The sequence below is a fragment of the Tinamus guttatus genome, unplaced genomic scaffold (assembly GCF_059628265.1).
Source record: "Tinamus guttatus ecotype Peru unplaced genomic scaffold, ASM5962826v1 Tinamus_guttatus_pri_ptg000510l, whole genome shotgun sequence".
In the NCBI taxonomy this organism is placed as follows: domain Eukaryota; kingdom Metazoa; phylum Chordata; class Aves; order Tinamiformes; family Tinamidae; genus Tinamus; species Tinamus guttatus.
Window position 1 is genome coordinate 2,991,791 of NW_028289044.1, and position 14,829 is coordinate 3,006,619.

A 14,829-nucleotide genomic window follows, 5' to 3' on the forward strand; every position below is an offset into this window, starting at 1 on the left:
ACTCCAAAATAACGAGGCGAGTCTAAGCTGTTGCCCTGGGGTGATCCATCCTTCCCAGGGCTGTTGCTCCCTGCCTGCTGATCACCCGTTCTCCCTCCCGCTTCCTCACGTCTCCGGGCTCTCCCGCTGGACCGCCCCATCCCAGCCAGGCGCCCTCCTTCAGCCCCCTTGCAGAGGACTCGTCCCTGGTTTCCCTTTCTCTCCCACTTCCAGACATGGCTTTTTCCTCAGCAGTCACTCCTTAACACACCAGACCCCAAATCTCTCAGTCTGGCAGCTCCAAGAGGTGTGTTTTGCTCAGGAGCGTGGTGTCCTGCTACTCCGATTGCTCCCCAACCACCCTACCCTGGGAAAATGATGATAAAAATTTGTTTTCCCTAGTACATGTTATATTCTCTCTCTCTCTTTATATATATATATATATATATATATATAAATGGTTACTTTTTTTTTTATGATGAGTAGCTCTCTTTTACCTCTGTAAAACTGGGATTTCCATAAAGCTCAAAAGGGATTTTTCTTTTGTTTGTGGGAAAACTTTCACTGCTGGTATTTAAATAAATGATTTTTTAAGGATGGAAGTGAAAAAACATTTTTTCTGTGACTTCCTATCTTTGTCTCTGCACCCTCTCAATGCCAAGGCCCATCCCAAATGACAAAAGGAGCTCTGTTCCTTGCACTGAGTGCCCCTTCCTGGCATGTCTGAATGGATAAATCCAAGGGCAGTGTGTGGTCACACAATCTCGTCCTCGATGCTGTGTTGGCTCCTACTTGACCTAACCTGACACAACTTGCACAGCGCAACTGATCCCTTGTTTTCCCAAATTCAAAGAGATTCCTTGCAGAAGGCATCAGAAAGTGGAGAAATATGTGTGTAACCCGAGGGCAGGCAGAGGTGGCTCCGTCGCCAGAGATCTCTGCAGTAGCTTGGTATTTCTCTGTTGTAGAGCGCCTGCGATGTCTGCTGATGCAGCAAGTACTATAATTACACACCCTATTTCTAAAAATGTTTGCATTCTACAGTGAGTAATGAAAATAGTTCCACAAAGACAAATGCTCCAGCATGGAGCATATGGCAATTGAAACATATTTTCTCTCATTCGATGTTCAAATTTGTAGCCCAGTGTCATGACACTTGCCTCCCATTTGTGTGCAAGTTCTGTTTTTATTTTTTTTTCTAACAATATTAGATGTAAAATTAAAAAAAATATATCAAAAGCAAGTAGAACCCTAATTCCAGGGTTCTTCTGCTTTGGATTTCCTGCCTGCTGCGCAGAAAGCAATTGTGTTTCCATGAATCTGGAGAGAGAAGTATCCTGCCACTTAGCAGAGCATGCAGCAGCACAACATCAGGGTGAACACTTGTCATCAGCTCTAAGTGCAAAGGCAGTGCTGCTGGGCCCATGTCAATATGTCTCTTCAACTGGGAGGTGAATGCCTGGTCTTAACGCCTGGTAATATCCTGGATAACATTTCTCTTCAAAACCCGCTTGGACGCAGTCCTGTGCCACGTGCTCTAGGTGTCCCTGCGTGTGCAGGGGGGTTGGACTAGATGATCTCTAGAGGTCCCTTCCAACCCTAAGCATTCTATGATTCTATGATTCTATGATTTCTGCCTGTGCTTCTCCATCCATTAGAAGGATGCTGCCACATCCAACGTGTCACTGCTGGAGGAACAGCAAATGCTCCCCGTGAAGGTGGTGGCTCTGTGCACCAGGGCAGCCAGGGATAGACTCACTGAGCAGCTTCTGCCTCAGCGTAAGGACAGCAACCGAAGGGGAAGAGCAGTGCTTGGGTCCGAAGCTGCACATACAGGTTATCCTGGCATGGAGATTGGATCTCCACGGTCAGTGGAGCGACCCTTGGGACTACAGCACTGCTGCAGGACACCCAGTGTGCGCTGCAGAGGAAGGGGTTAACTCCCAGCGCTCACAGCTGCACACAGCCTGGGACAGCTGAGGCACAAGAGGGATTTTAGGGTCTCCCCCTTCTGGGTTCCCAGTCTGAAATAAAGTTTAAGAAATGATTTTTAGCAGCTTTGATGCTCAGAAAGTTTAGTGTGTCAAGCTCCCTTAAGATCTCCCAAATTAGGCTTCCCAAACACCAAACCAGTAACACCTGGTGTTGGGAGTTGTTCGTGGGACTTAATAAAATTAAGAAACCTTAAAATAATTTTAATCTGAAAGGCCCATGTGTGAGAAGTTCTGTGCAGAGGAGGTTCCCAGGAGGTGAGACACAAGGTTTTGCAGAGGGCTGGCATGCAAGGCTTGTTCTGAGGGTTTTTGCAAGGCCCAGGTGGTGACCAGCCTCGTGTGGCCCAGTCTTCATGGTGCAGGAGGGGTTAGTGTCACCTGCGCTGCTGGGGCAGTGACTGCAGCGAGTGGATGAAATGCACTTCCATTAACCTGGAAAAGCAATGTAAGCTTTGGTTTTCCAAACACTTACAAAGGAGTATTACATAGCAGTATTGTGAGATGGGGAGATATGCTTTTTAAAGTTAATTAGGAATTGGGATATGCAGATACTGCTGTTGTAGAGAAGGAAGGAGAGCCCTGATCAATATCCCGAACTGACAGAGCTGAGGATTTATTCCCACCAGGAACAGACTCTGACTAAGCTCTAGGAGAAAAACATTATTCGTCTTCAGTGATAGACAAAGTACATTAATGCGAAAAGTTGACATGCAATCCAAAATTTGGACAGCTCTGCCTCTCTTGAGCCATGTGTTTGTGATAAGTAAATAATACTTAATGGCCCGCAGTAACTCTGCAGACCTAAATATTTGGCTGCCTCAGTATTTCACAAAAAGTTCCCCTGATTTCAAAAGGTCACAGAAATGTAACAGCTTGGCCCAGATGTGAAAACCAAAGAGACTTTATTAGTGCTGTGGAGTAGCATGTCACTAGGTCACCTTTAGATTTTAAGGCTATTACTCATTTGTTTGTTAGATGGGCTACATCTAGTAATTATTGCAATTACTGAGTCCAGGCCAATACATGCTTCTGTATCATCTGTAAGCTGTCTGGAGGAGGAAAAAAAAAAAAGTAGGATCCGTTTTTTATATTTCTTCCTCATTGAAAGAGGGGTCCAAAAGGGATGTGAGACAAATGCCTCAGTCCAGCTCTGACTGGTAGAAAACAGAGAGGAAGGTATCATCCTAGTTCAAACTGCAAGCCCTGCATTTTGTCTGGGTCCTGGTCTTTTTAAAGCAATGCATTTGAGAACTTGCAAAAATAACTTAAAAATTGTAATAAATAAAAGGGCATAAAAGCCAATTTAACCAGGTCCAGAGAAATGTGCCAGTTGCAGAGGGTGTCCCTGTTGTGAGGTCCCCATCCCAATTTCTGCATCAAATAGCAGAGGTTAGGAGGATCGGAGTAAGGGACTCAAGAGAGGTGAGGGATAAAGAGCAGTAATTTGAAGGGAACCAGTTTTTATGAGCTCATGGCTCCTCTCTGTTTCTCAGATAGGAGACCTGTTAAGGCTAATTTATCCTTCTGTCTGCTTGCACAAGACAGCTTTAAATTTGGCTCACCTGAGCCTCGAAGATGCCCTTAGTACAAGGCAAATGGGTCCAAGGCAGGACATGTCTGCTCAGAGCCTCTTGGTGGACGACAAGCCACATTTAGGTAAAACACAGCACAGTTTTGTGCTGTTTTACGTTGTGTTTGCAACAGGAAAACCATACACGGCATCACGGAGCAAGAATTCTCCCCCCTGTGACCAGAGCTCGCTTTCTTTTGCTCTCTGGAGTTACAGTGATGTTCTTCCAGGAAGGATCTGTGCAAGGCTACATGGATTATGCCTCTGCTTTCCTAAAGCAATGAGAGGTGAAAACTATACACATAAAAACTCTACTTCCTTAGAAAGGGAGTTATCTGAGCGGGTGGGTCACTGACAATTTGAATGCAAAAATGGTGTGATCATCTTTCTTGCATTTATCCTGGCATATGAATTTAGACAAAATGTCAGAGTGCAAAAGCAAGGCAAGATAGGGAGCTACTGAATCTTATGTTTAGTTAGAGACGGGAAACTGGGAGATCTCATGCATGGTCTCTGTCGGCCTGGGTCCACAGCATGATTTACTGCAGCTGAGGATCTGTCTCTGTTTTCTTCTTGGATAGATGTAGTTGAGCCCATTGATACCTCTGTGCTGCCATGGATAGGCATCCTATGGAAAATGTAATGGATAGCAAATGAGGGAGTAGAATTTAAAGTGATGGATATAAGTGGTCGGCTACCCACTTCCTCTAGCCCACTGCACTCAGGTGCATTGCACCTTTTCTCACACTGCTCCAATTTCAGCAGACTTGATCCAGGCTCCGGGAGCTGCTCCCTGCTAAGCTCGTCCCCTTTAAAGAGCCCTGCAAGCTGCTGCCTCCCACCCCCTGCACAGGGCAGTGTTTCCCCAGCAGCAGCGGCTGCCCTGGTTCATCTGCTGCTCACGGGGCCCTGGGGCCGCGTGGACGTGTCCCCAAGGGAGCTGTCGCCCGCAGCCAGCTGCCTCTCCCTTCATCTTTGGAAGAAGCTCATTTAGAAGGGTTTTCTTATGCAGAAGAGGCCAGAGATGTGGGAAGATATGTGGAGGCTGCAAGAATGGTTTCAGCTCTGGGCTCAGAATCTAGGAGTTTGGGGTTCCAGGCTCCGAGCTGAGCACAGTGGTGTGTTCCCAAGGCGGTGGCACCAGCTGCAGGGTGATCCGTGGTCTCCCAAGGGTCAGGACAGGGGCGAGTCTGTTCCATGAGCTCTGCAGACACATAGGGTTGCTTGAGGAAAGCAGCATGGGAACATCATCTCCATCGGCTCTGGGCTGGGCTTCATGGAGCCACCACAGAGAGTTTCAGTGGGGAAGCTGATACCGTTCCCAAGGAGGAAGATTCTCTCTTTCCCTGGGTGCCACGCTTGGCTATCTAGGCTAACTAAACTCTCCTGTTTGCCTCTGTGCGAGGCTGGCAGCATGAGCATATCTTCAGCTTCCCTGCAAAACCCTTGGTTTTTGAATGTTCTTTTTGTCTTGTATGAGTTTGGAGGAGCCACCGATTTTATTGCAAGTGTCTCTGATAATCCTCAAAATTTCTTGTCATCTGCTCGTCTCTTTGGCTGCTCGGGGGAAGTCTCCCCTTAGCTTTCTTAATCCACTGTGCTTTCTACCCGCTGTCGACCGTCATCATTTCCATGAGCATAACCTTTGGGAACTAGGTATTTAACCACATTTTCTTTTTTCCTCCTGACTCCCCATGAAAAGAGACATTTCTGCTGTGACTCAGCTATGTGAAAGTTGACTCCTTGCAGATTATAGGATTTTGAATGTCCTTACTTTCAACTTTCAGGTCCTTTTCATTGGAAAAACCTCAAATAAGAGTGTAGTGAGCACAGCACTCTGCCTTTAACATGGATCCACTTTGGGTCTGAAAGGGAGAGCCACCTTCTCTCCCCTCCACAAATGGAGATCTGGTACATTTGACCTAGGAGGACCGTGACACAGACCATCCAATATTGAACATTTCATGTGCCGAGGAAAGGGAATTTTAAGTTGTATATTTTTTCCACAAAATTCAAGGGCATTATCATGCCCCTCCTCCCTCACAAAAAAGGATAGAATAAAAAACTATTAAAAATTTTACTTCTATGTTAAATTTCTGCTTTTGTAGCCAGAAAAAAAGGGAAAAAATTTGAAATTAATTTCCAAGGACCATCCCACCTCAGATTGCTGCCTTCTTTTCCCATCTGGATAGTTAGTGGCTTGATCCCATGAAAGTATTGAGCCTCATACATCACACTTTGTAAGGCACTGTAAAATATGTCTCACTGGCTCCTCCTGGTACTAAGTAGTTTTTTTATCAGTGAAACCCAGTTTTCTTACTCTCCTCCTGACTATTCCTTTCACGGATAGAATCACACTAGAGCTCTACCTAGTGACAGAAGTTGAATGCTTCCTGCTTTAATGTTTATTTAGCAAAACATTTTACATTCCTGGAGAGATACCAGTCTGTCATTAATGGATTCTTGGCTCGATGCCAGCAGCTAATAGTTTTATTGGTCTTCACAGCATAGCTCTGTGATTTCGATAGCTTTGCTGAGCCGGGTCTTCCGCTGATTTTTTATTTTTGACCAAATAAAGTGCACTGAAGGAGAGACAGAGGCAAGGCCCTTGCCCTGTGCTGCCCCGTCCCCCACCTTGGACCAATCTGTGACACTTAGGGATGCCCAGATGTGCCCAGGCCTATTCCCCATCCCTACTCTTGCCCATTGCCCTCCCAAAACACACGGGAAAACCCAGAGCTGAACTGTGCCCAGGCAGAGCCCTGAAGCAGCAGCACTGGGAGCTGCATTTGCAGCACGAGCGTATGCTTAAAACATCTGTCTCATCCAATCTCATTTTCCAGCAGTAATTAAGACTGAGCAACCTCTTTCTTAGAGCCTCTTCATCCATTAGTCTCTGTGACAAGAGGAAAAGTGGGAGCCTCATTATTTTTAAATGGGGGCTTGCATTTGTCTTTCAGCTGGAGAAGTCGGGGTGTTATATACGTACATATGCATTTCAATGGGATGACGTAGCTGGAGAAAAATGAGTGCTTCGGTGCTACAGGTCAAGTTTGTTTAACACTACAATGTTTTAAAACAAGGTGATGCCATTTCAATTAAATGTCCCAGAATGTTTTGCAAGGTAATTGTTTAAGAAACTTTTCAGAATTACTTTTGCAAATCAGGCACGTCTTGCATAAAACTCACTGGCAATAAAATAGTATGTGCTAGAATAATGGAGCTAGGACTTTATTAGAAATGAGGGAAACAGTAATATTATTTTCAGGACAGTCTGGTTTGTAACAACACATTATTACATAACTCAGCAGTTATAGCCTGCAATATATTTCTTTTGCAACATTTTTGTTTCTCACAGCAACCTTATAGTACCAGATTGATCAGAAGAGGGGAAAAAAGCGAAGAGTTATTAAGCATTTGTATTGCTAGTGTGCCTTAGAACAAGCTTGCAACTCCCTTTTGTTTGTAGCAATTTTTTTTCTATATTGACCTTGCATTTCCGACTCATTGGAAACATTGGACACTTAAGAACTTAACTCTGACCACTTCTTAATGCATTGCAAGCTCTGGATTTGTAATGTGGTGAGATTTTTGTTCATTTGAAAATGTTTTGCTTGGGATTTTTTTTTTTCACCAAAAACCTCTGGGTATTTGACTCTCCCCTGTAAAGAAATATTTGAAAAAGCTATGGAACAACAGTGTCTGAGTCTCTTTCTAGCAAGAATGGAAATCAGAGTGAGAAGGTTTCCAAACTGAGCATCAGATTCTGATCTCTTTTACAGAAGAGTAAATCCAGAATAATTCAGTGCAGTTACTTTAGATTTATGCTAGCATAAATAAGTCGAGAATGTGGCTCTGGGAATCACTGTAGCTCCCCATTTACTCATCTAACAGCTGGCAGCTTGCTTCTTGCTGTTCCTCTTGCTTTCTGGACTGATTTGTCTTGCCTGGTGCTCACGTCAGGGCCTTTGAGCTTGGGAGTTAGTTAAAGGAGCAAATGTGTTTCACACAACACACAGCTCTGAACGGCTCAAGATCCTTCACATGATCATACATATTTCAGATTTCCCAAAGGCCACAAATTAATGGCTAGTAAATGGATAGAAATATTACTTCACACAGTATGTAATCAACCTGTGGAATTTGGTCCTACAGGAGGTCACTGGTTCAAATAATGGGTCAGGATTTGAAAAATGGCTGGTAATTTTATGTCAGCTAATCACCCTTGGAGCTGGGCAAGCAAAGATGGAGGTAAGCGGACTCTCATGCCAGAGGACTCGCCGTTCTCCTGCAGGGATCAGGAAGGAATTTTTCCCTCAGTCTGTGGTTGCGCCCAATTGGCAAAGTCACTTTCCCCTGCTTTGCTCGGCTGCACACGGCGGGAGTCAGGAGAAGGGAGCAGGTGAGACAGAGGTTTGAAGGGCTCTGTCTCCACGAAACCTCAGATCCCAACACCTCTTCCCACTGTGGGAGTTAAGATTTAGATCTAGCTCCAAGCCTGGACTGCACTATCTCCACCTGCTTTTGCTGCTTGCTGTGTGTTAGATCTGATGTGTACACATCCACTGCTGGACACACACAGAGAAAAACTCTAACATTTGAATATGTATGTAGAGGTACTTGCTGCTGTGTGTGTTTAGAAATTGTCAGACACCCAAATCTCTTCCAAACCGTTTTAGAAAATGTGTGAGTTACAAGTCCCTACTCAGGCATTTCGATGTGTGGTCCTGTTTTCCCAGGAAGTTTTCTCTTGAAGCCACCAACCAGCTCAATGACATTGCTCAGCCATAGGTGTCTAGAGACATTTGAGATGTCCTGAGATACCAAGACAGGATGGTGGTTGTAAGACAAGGATAATGGGAGACTGTGTCTTCCAAAAGCTCTCAAAAATAGCTCAGGCTGAGCTCCAGGACTGCAGAAAAATTTCCAGTGTGGAGATAATTGCTGCCTAAAGCTTCACCGAGGGTATTAGTGATAGATGTATGCTGGAGCTGGTTGTTTAGACCCTCAGACCATACCCTAGCTTGGGTTAACTTACCTTGCAATACAGACATGACTGTCTGCAGGCCTTAGACCTGGGTCTAGATCTAACCAGGAGTGTAAACATGCCCTCAGAAGTGCAACTTCTTGCAAACTCTGCCTTTTTAAAAAAGCTAACTGAAACACGTAACAAATAAGAAAGGCTGTAAGGATTTCTACTGGGAGTGAGAATGAAAGACATGAGCTCTGAGAGGATACTTGCATGAAGGAAGCAAGGTACCACAGGCAGGTGGAATTTAGAGTCCCTGGGAAGGAGTGCAATAAATGAAATCCTGGATTCTTGTTTAGCAATCCTCACTTGCCATGGAAGTGTTTGGGTAAGTTGACCGTGCAGTAAATAGGATAAATCTTGCCAGTGTCAGAAAAGTCCTCTGGCAATTATATTCCATGGAAAAAAAAGATGTATTTTAGAATTGCACAATAGTTGCATCTGCACAGCTTTGCAGCACATGGACGGAGCCTGAGGACTGCACAGAACTGCATATCTCTGGATTTTGGTTTGAGATGCATACACAGAGTCATTACTTTTTATTACTGACTGCTCTGACTGCATAAAGCACCTGAACAATAAAGACATTCTGGTTTCCTGTCACAGCCGGGAAAGTGATGTTGATGGGAAATCTGTCCCTAGCTCCTCTCAAACCAACAGCTTTGCCGTTGAGGTGGCCAGAGGAATTTGTGGGAGTTTGCTAAGCAATTGCAAATTCTGATTTGGTCAGATTCAGACAGCAAAAAATGTCTTCACACACAGAAGACCTTCCAAAGAGGTTTATACAAATGGCAACACTCTCACTTGACTCAGGGGAGCTGTCACTTGGCAGGTTCTTAGAGGAAATCCTCACATTTCTGTCTGGAAACTGGAGAGTGGATCACCACATGGTAACTCTATCAGTTCTGAACAAGCACTGTCCTTACCTTCCTTAGGTTCAGCTGAAAATGAGAGCACATATAACCTCAGCACTTTGAGAGCTCATTTGAACTCTTTGATCAAAGAAATCGTGACATTTCTACTTCGTTCAGTACAGCTAGGGACAACTAAACACTCTGAGATGATCTTTTTGGCAAGTAGGAAATCTCTTTCTGCTGAAGTTGCCCATGATGAAGCTTGCAGCTGCAGTGAATAATCTTTGGATTCCCAATCCCCTGCAGATGCAGACACAGACCTCCTCCCTCTGTAAGCAACAACCTCTGTTTTCCTCTGCTCCTTTGTCAACTGTGAACAGAGACCTGCCAGCAGCTGCAATACAATCATAAAAAAGCAAAGATCTCCACTCACCTCTGTTCCCCAAACAGCTGTTCACAAATATCCTGCTCTTTACCATGTTTAATATGTTAAAGTACCTGCAAGTAATGTTTTGTCAGCTGTTGAGAATCCAGAGAGCCTCTAGCTTGTGGAGCAGAGAGGCCCACAATGGAAGTATATCGCAAAAAATGACATGTCTCCACAGCCTCACAGTCCATGGAACTGAGTGGGGCAGTTGCTTCAGTGGGCAGATCCGCTTGGATTCTCAGCACACCTCCATCAAGTCTGATTGGTTTCAGATGTCCAGAAATTCCCACACTCTCCTGTGTTTATGATATTCCCTTCTAGAGATATACTAAGGTGGAGGTGGTGTCCATGGACACCAAAGGCTTGTATCCAAAGAGTTCATCTAAAGAACTGAGGGAAGAGTTTGCCATTCATTTAAACAAGACTTTTAATGAAATGAAATGCATTATAGGAAGAGAAAATACCACTGTGGAACACAATGCTGGAACTCTGCAGTACCTAGGCTGAGAAAGGTTCTCGGATCCTGAAGAATTCTTGGTCAAAACAAGGAAGGGGGTATTCTCCTTTTCCTTGGAGAAAGCCTAGAATATCAGAGACCAAGATTCAAATTCCTCAGCCAAACTAGAGAGCCCAGGTCACCCCACTTGGCCACCAGTTGTTTAGTGAGTCTGTTTTTTTCATGAAAATTTCTAGCGAGGAAGTTGTATTTTAACTTAGTTCTAGAGTCTTTTGGCAACATGTTCTTTATTAAAAACATACATGAAAAAAGTCATGAGCCTTGTGGATGTACCTGGCTGATAGTCTTCAGTTTCCTCACTTTTGTTCTAAAGCTGTCATGCCAAATCTTCTGGCAGTCTATGCGGTGTGATGGGAGCAGGAAGGTAGTGGTCCTCCAGCACTCCCTTATTACTGAAGAAGCACCATTGAAGCACTGAGAGCAGGGAGACCTGGCTGTCAGCCAGAAATGTGGCTAAGGGACCAGCCTTTTGCCTAGTAGCCCTAGATTCACAGGGCTGGAAAGAGAGCCTACAGCACCATCCGCTCCTCATTCTTCAAAGCTGCGCTCAGCTGAATCAGGTAACTGGGATCTTCAGCAGATGTAACTGTCCCAGTCACTTCTGACCTAGATTACTTGCAGCAGAGTTTTCTTTTTTGCGTCATGTTAACAGTAGGGGTAACCATGATGTGTGTATGTCCCTGCAGATGTTCCTGTGGTGTTCCTGCAGAGCTACTGATACCACCACATCAGCAGCGATTGCAGCCTGTGCTGGCTACCCCTCTGAGGGTACTAGTTCATAAGAACCATCAGAGCTACAGTGTCTCTGGGGTCAGTCATGAAGAGTTGTCATCCACATCATCTCCCTCCTCTGGGTTTGCCAGGAGCTGCGCCTGACCTCCAAGGACTTCAAAACGTGATTCATTGTGTTAGAAAACGTCCATTCCTCCGGGCAGTGATCAAGTTACTTTTGATGTGGGTCACCGTGGAAGGATGAAGGCTGCATGATGTCATCGGTTTCCCTCCATCCTCCGACGGACCCGCGCAGCGTTGCCAATGTCAATACGGAGCGGTGGTGCTGGCTGGCGGTGAGTGCTCTGCCGAGCCCTTCCAGCCCTGCAGGAACTGCCAGGATTTTATCAGTCTGCTCGGGGGCTGCAGGCAATGTTTCACAGGCCCCTGCAGAGAAGCGCCACAGGTGACTGTCCCATAATTAAGTGTGGGGCTGACCTATAGCTTCTATTTAAAAATAAATATTCTTGCAGCATTTTTTATTACTCCACTTGGTGATTGCTCTGTGCGGTGAGGGAAGAGACAGGCAGGGGATAGGTGGAAGAGGGGTGCTTGAGACTGAAAGGCATCCAGGACTCTTCTTCTGGTATTCATGTAGTTATGCAAAACTCATTGTATTGTTATTAGAAAATAAAATTTGTGTTCTAACTGGTCGGCAATGAGATTTTAATTTTCCTAGGACAGTAGCATTCAGCTTCCAATTTTCTGGGATTGTGGGAGCAGGAAGTAGTGCAAAGAAAAAAGGGGCCATTGTAAAAGTTACATACATTTGGCTTTTTATCTTTGAAAAACCTTCAAATAGGCTTGCAGTGGGAAAGCAGAGGATTCCCAAATGGCCTCTAACTCACCCCAAACCACTTCAAAGCAGCGTATCTACAGCTAGTGGCAGTGGATGCTCCTAGGACTATATGGACACTGCATGGGGGTGTGTTTGGCCTCCAGTGAAAGTTGGTGTCTTGGCAGAGTCCAGAGCTGGAGCTGCTGCCTGAGCTGCTCAAAGCGTGCGTGTCAACCTGAGGAGAAGGATGGGCTGAGCAGGACGAAGGAAGAAGAGCAGCAGTAGGGAAGGCAGTAGGAGAAGATGGGTTCCTGCCTTTGAGGGGTGGTGGCGATGGGGAGAAGCATGGCGAAAGTGTAGGACGTGGATTTGGGATGCTACTTTGTGGGGCAGGGGATGTCAGAGGATGGGGAGGAAGGTGCCTTCTGTGAGAAGGCGAGGTGCACACAGGTGATGGGGAGCGGGGGACCAGGGCAGAGCCCAGCACACGGAGCCTCTGCCGCATGCGGGAGGAGCCGCGTGAGGCGACCTGTGATGGGGGTGAGCACAGAGTGGGTTAATCTAAGTGGTTTATCATGGAGGCAGTAACCTGTAACCTGATAATCTGCCCACTGGTAACTGAGAGCCATCTCCACTGCACTCCCTGACCTGGCCGTTCCTCATGGCTGGCTAGATCTAGACTGTCCAAACACAGCCGGTGGGTGCAAAGGCCAGGATATAAGATTTCCTTGAAAGCTAGCATGGACATTGCAAACAAAGAATGGCGAATTCATCCTTATCCTTCCCCTCTTCTGTATCTCCATTCCTCTTCCTAGTTATTTCTTGTCATGGATTATTTTAGTTTCTTGGAATTGAGAACTTCAGAAAAGAAGAAGATGGAAACTTGGACAAGATAGCTGAGAAAAGACAAGGAGACTCGGGGCACAATTTTTAAATTCAGGGAAACCCCAAGACTTCTGGGTCCAACTGACTGTGAGTTCCAAATATTTTTACAGATATGTTGTAATTAGAGGATCCTGGATAGCCTAGCCTTAGATAACTGAGGAGAAGCTGACACTCAGGAGACAGATATGTTTGCTGATACTCCACGGAAAGGTTTCATGTCCTGAATCATCTCCACATAGACCAATACTACATTTAAAACAAGAAGGGCACTGTTAGGCAATTTGCTGGCCTGAAGCCTGGCACAGAGCCTCTCAAACCTGGTGTATGTTAAACCTTCAGAGTAGCAGGCAATACCGACCTTTGTTTCCAGACTACAGAAAACATATCCCATTGTGGAAAATGTGTATCCATATGCCCATCCTTTTCATTCATGATACAGCTGCAGGACAACCCACATAGACAGCTTTTCCCCTATGCAGTATATGAAAAATTTCCCCATGCCCCGTTTGGGATGTGAAGAATAAGAGAGTTAGTTCAGAACTGCCCTATGTTGGCAAACATACAGAGGCATTTCCTAGGACAGCAAATCCTCCAGGCTTACCCATAACACAAAGCAACACAAATTATCCTGTAGATGAAACATGTGGAACAGTGAAGCTTACCTAAAGAATGGGACAAACAAGGCAAGCAGATCCATGGATGGGACCAAGGACAATGGGCAGGACTGGCAGGAGGAAAGAGGTCTCACCAGGGGCAGCTAACAAGCGGCAAGATGCTACCTATGGCAGAACAATAACATAAAAAACGACCTCCAGATCACTGGAGAAATAGCGAAAAAAGGCAGCCAGAGGGAAGCATTTGTAATGTGATCCTGAGACAGAGCTCTGGGTAGGCTACTACGTGGAAAAGGAGTCCAGGGATAGTCAAGAAATCATATCTTCCTACTTTGATTCCACATGTTTTTCTAGAACATATTTCTCCTTTTTTCTTTTTTCTTGGTAAGTAGATGTTATCACAACAAAGAAATCCTTCACTCTGCCATCTCCTTTTCTTAACAGGAAAAGGCAAGAGAAATCCCTGTTCTGCTTCAGTCAGAAAGCGTAATTCTGGAGTCAGGCAGAAAACTGATCCTAGAATACGAGTTGTCAGTGGGCTTGTCAAACCCAAAAGAACCAAATAATGGAGAAATCAAAATGGCCTGAGTGGAATTAGAACAAGACTTAAAGAAATTGCAACAAGATCTAAAACAAAGTCTGCAGACTTTGCAGTGGGAATTAAGATGTGAAGCAGCTGCAGATTTCAGAGAAGGAATTAAAACAGGACATAAAATAAGAGCTGGAGGCTTTGCAGAAAATGAGAGAAACATCTGGAAGTTTCTCTAAAAGGCCAAGGGGGGAGCCTTAGATAGAGAGGAAATTATGTTAAAGGGAGCTTTATGTTAAAGCAAGTGTTTGCCCCTTTGTGAAGCTACCCAACTGCATCATTTTTAATCTGCAAAGGTTTTGCTCAAGGTCTTGGTAACGTGGTTATCACAATACACAAGTAATTTTCCACCATACTGAAGGAGCTCAAGACTGTTTGGAACCTGTCAGCAAAAATGAGGACTCTAAAAGCATGAAAGATCCTCTAAGAACATTGGAAGTCATGGTGGTCAAATAGCACCCAGATTTTACTGAGATAAAATAGAGGGTTTTTTAGCATTTCCTTAACTTGCTTATAATTTAGAACCCTGAAGAGTCAGATTGCCTAGCTCCCATGCCTTTGGCGTAAAAAAATATGCCAAAGGAAAAATCATCTTCATATATATGTTCAGGCTATTTCAAATTCAGCTCCCCAGTTTTGTGGCTGAGAGTATGAATAAAAAAGGCATTCTGAAGTGGCTTTCAAGCAGCCACACGGCCAGAGTGATTCTGACCTACTCACATATTAAACACAAAACTGGAATAGGCATTTAAGAAATGTGTCACGATAGTTTGTCCCATAAATATCTCGACCATTTCTTTGGCTGGACATCCGTAGTTAGGA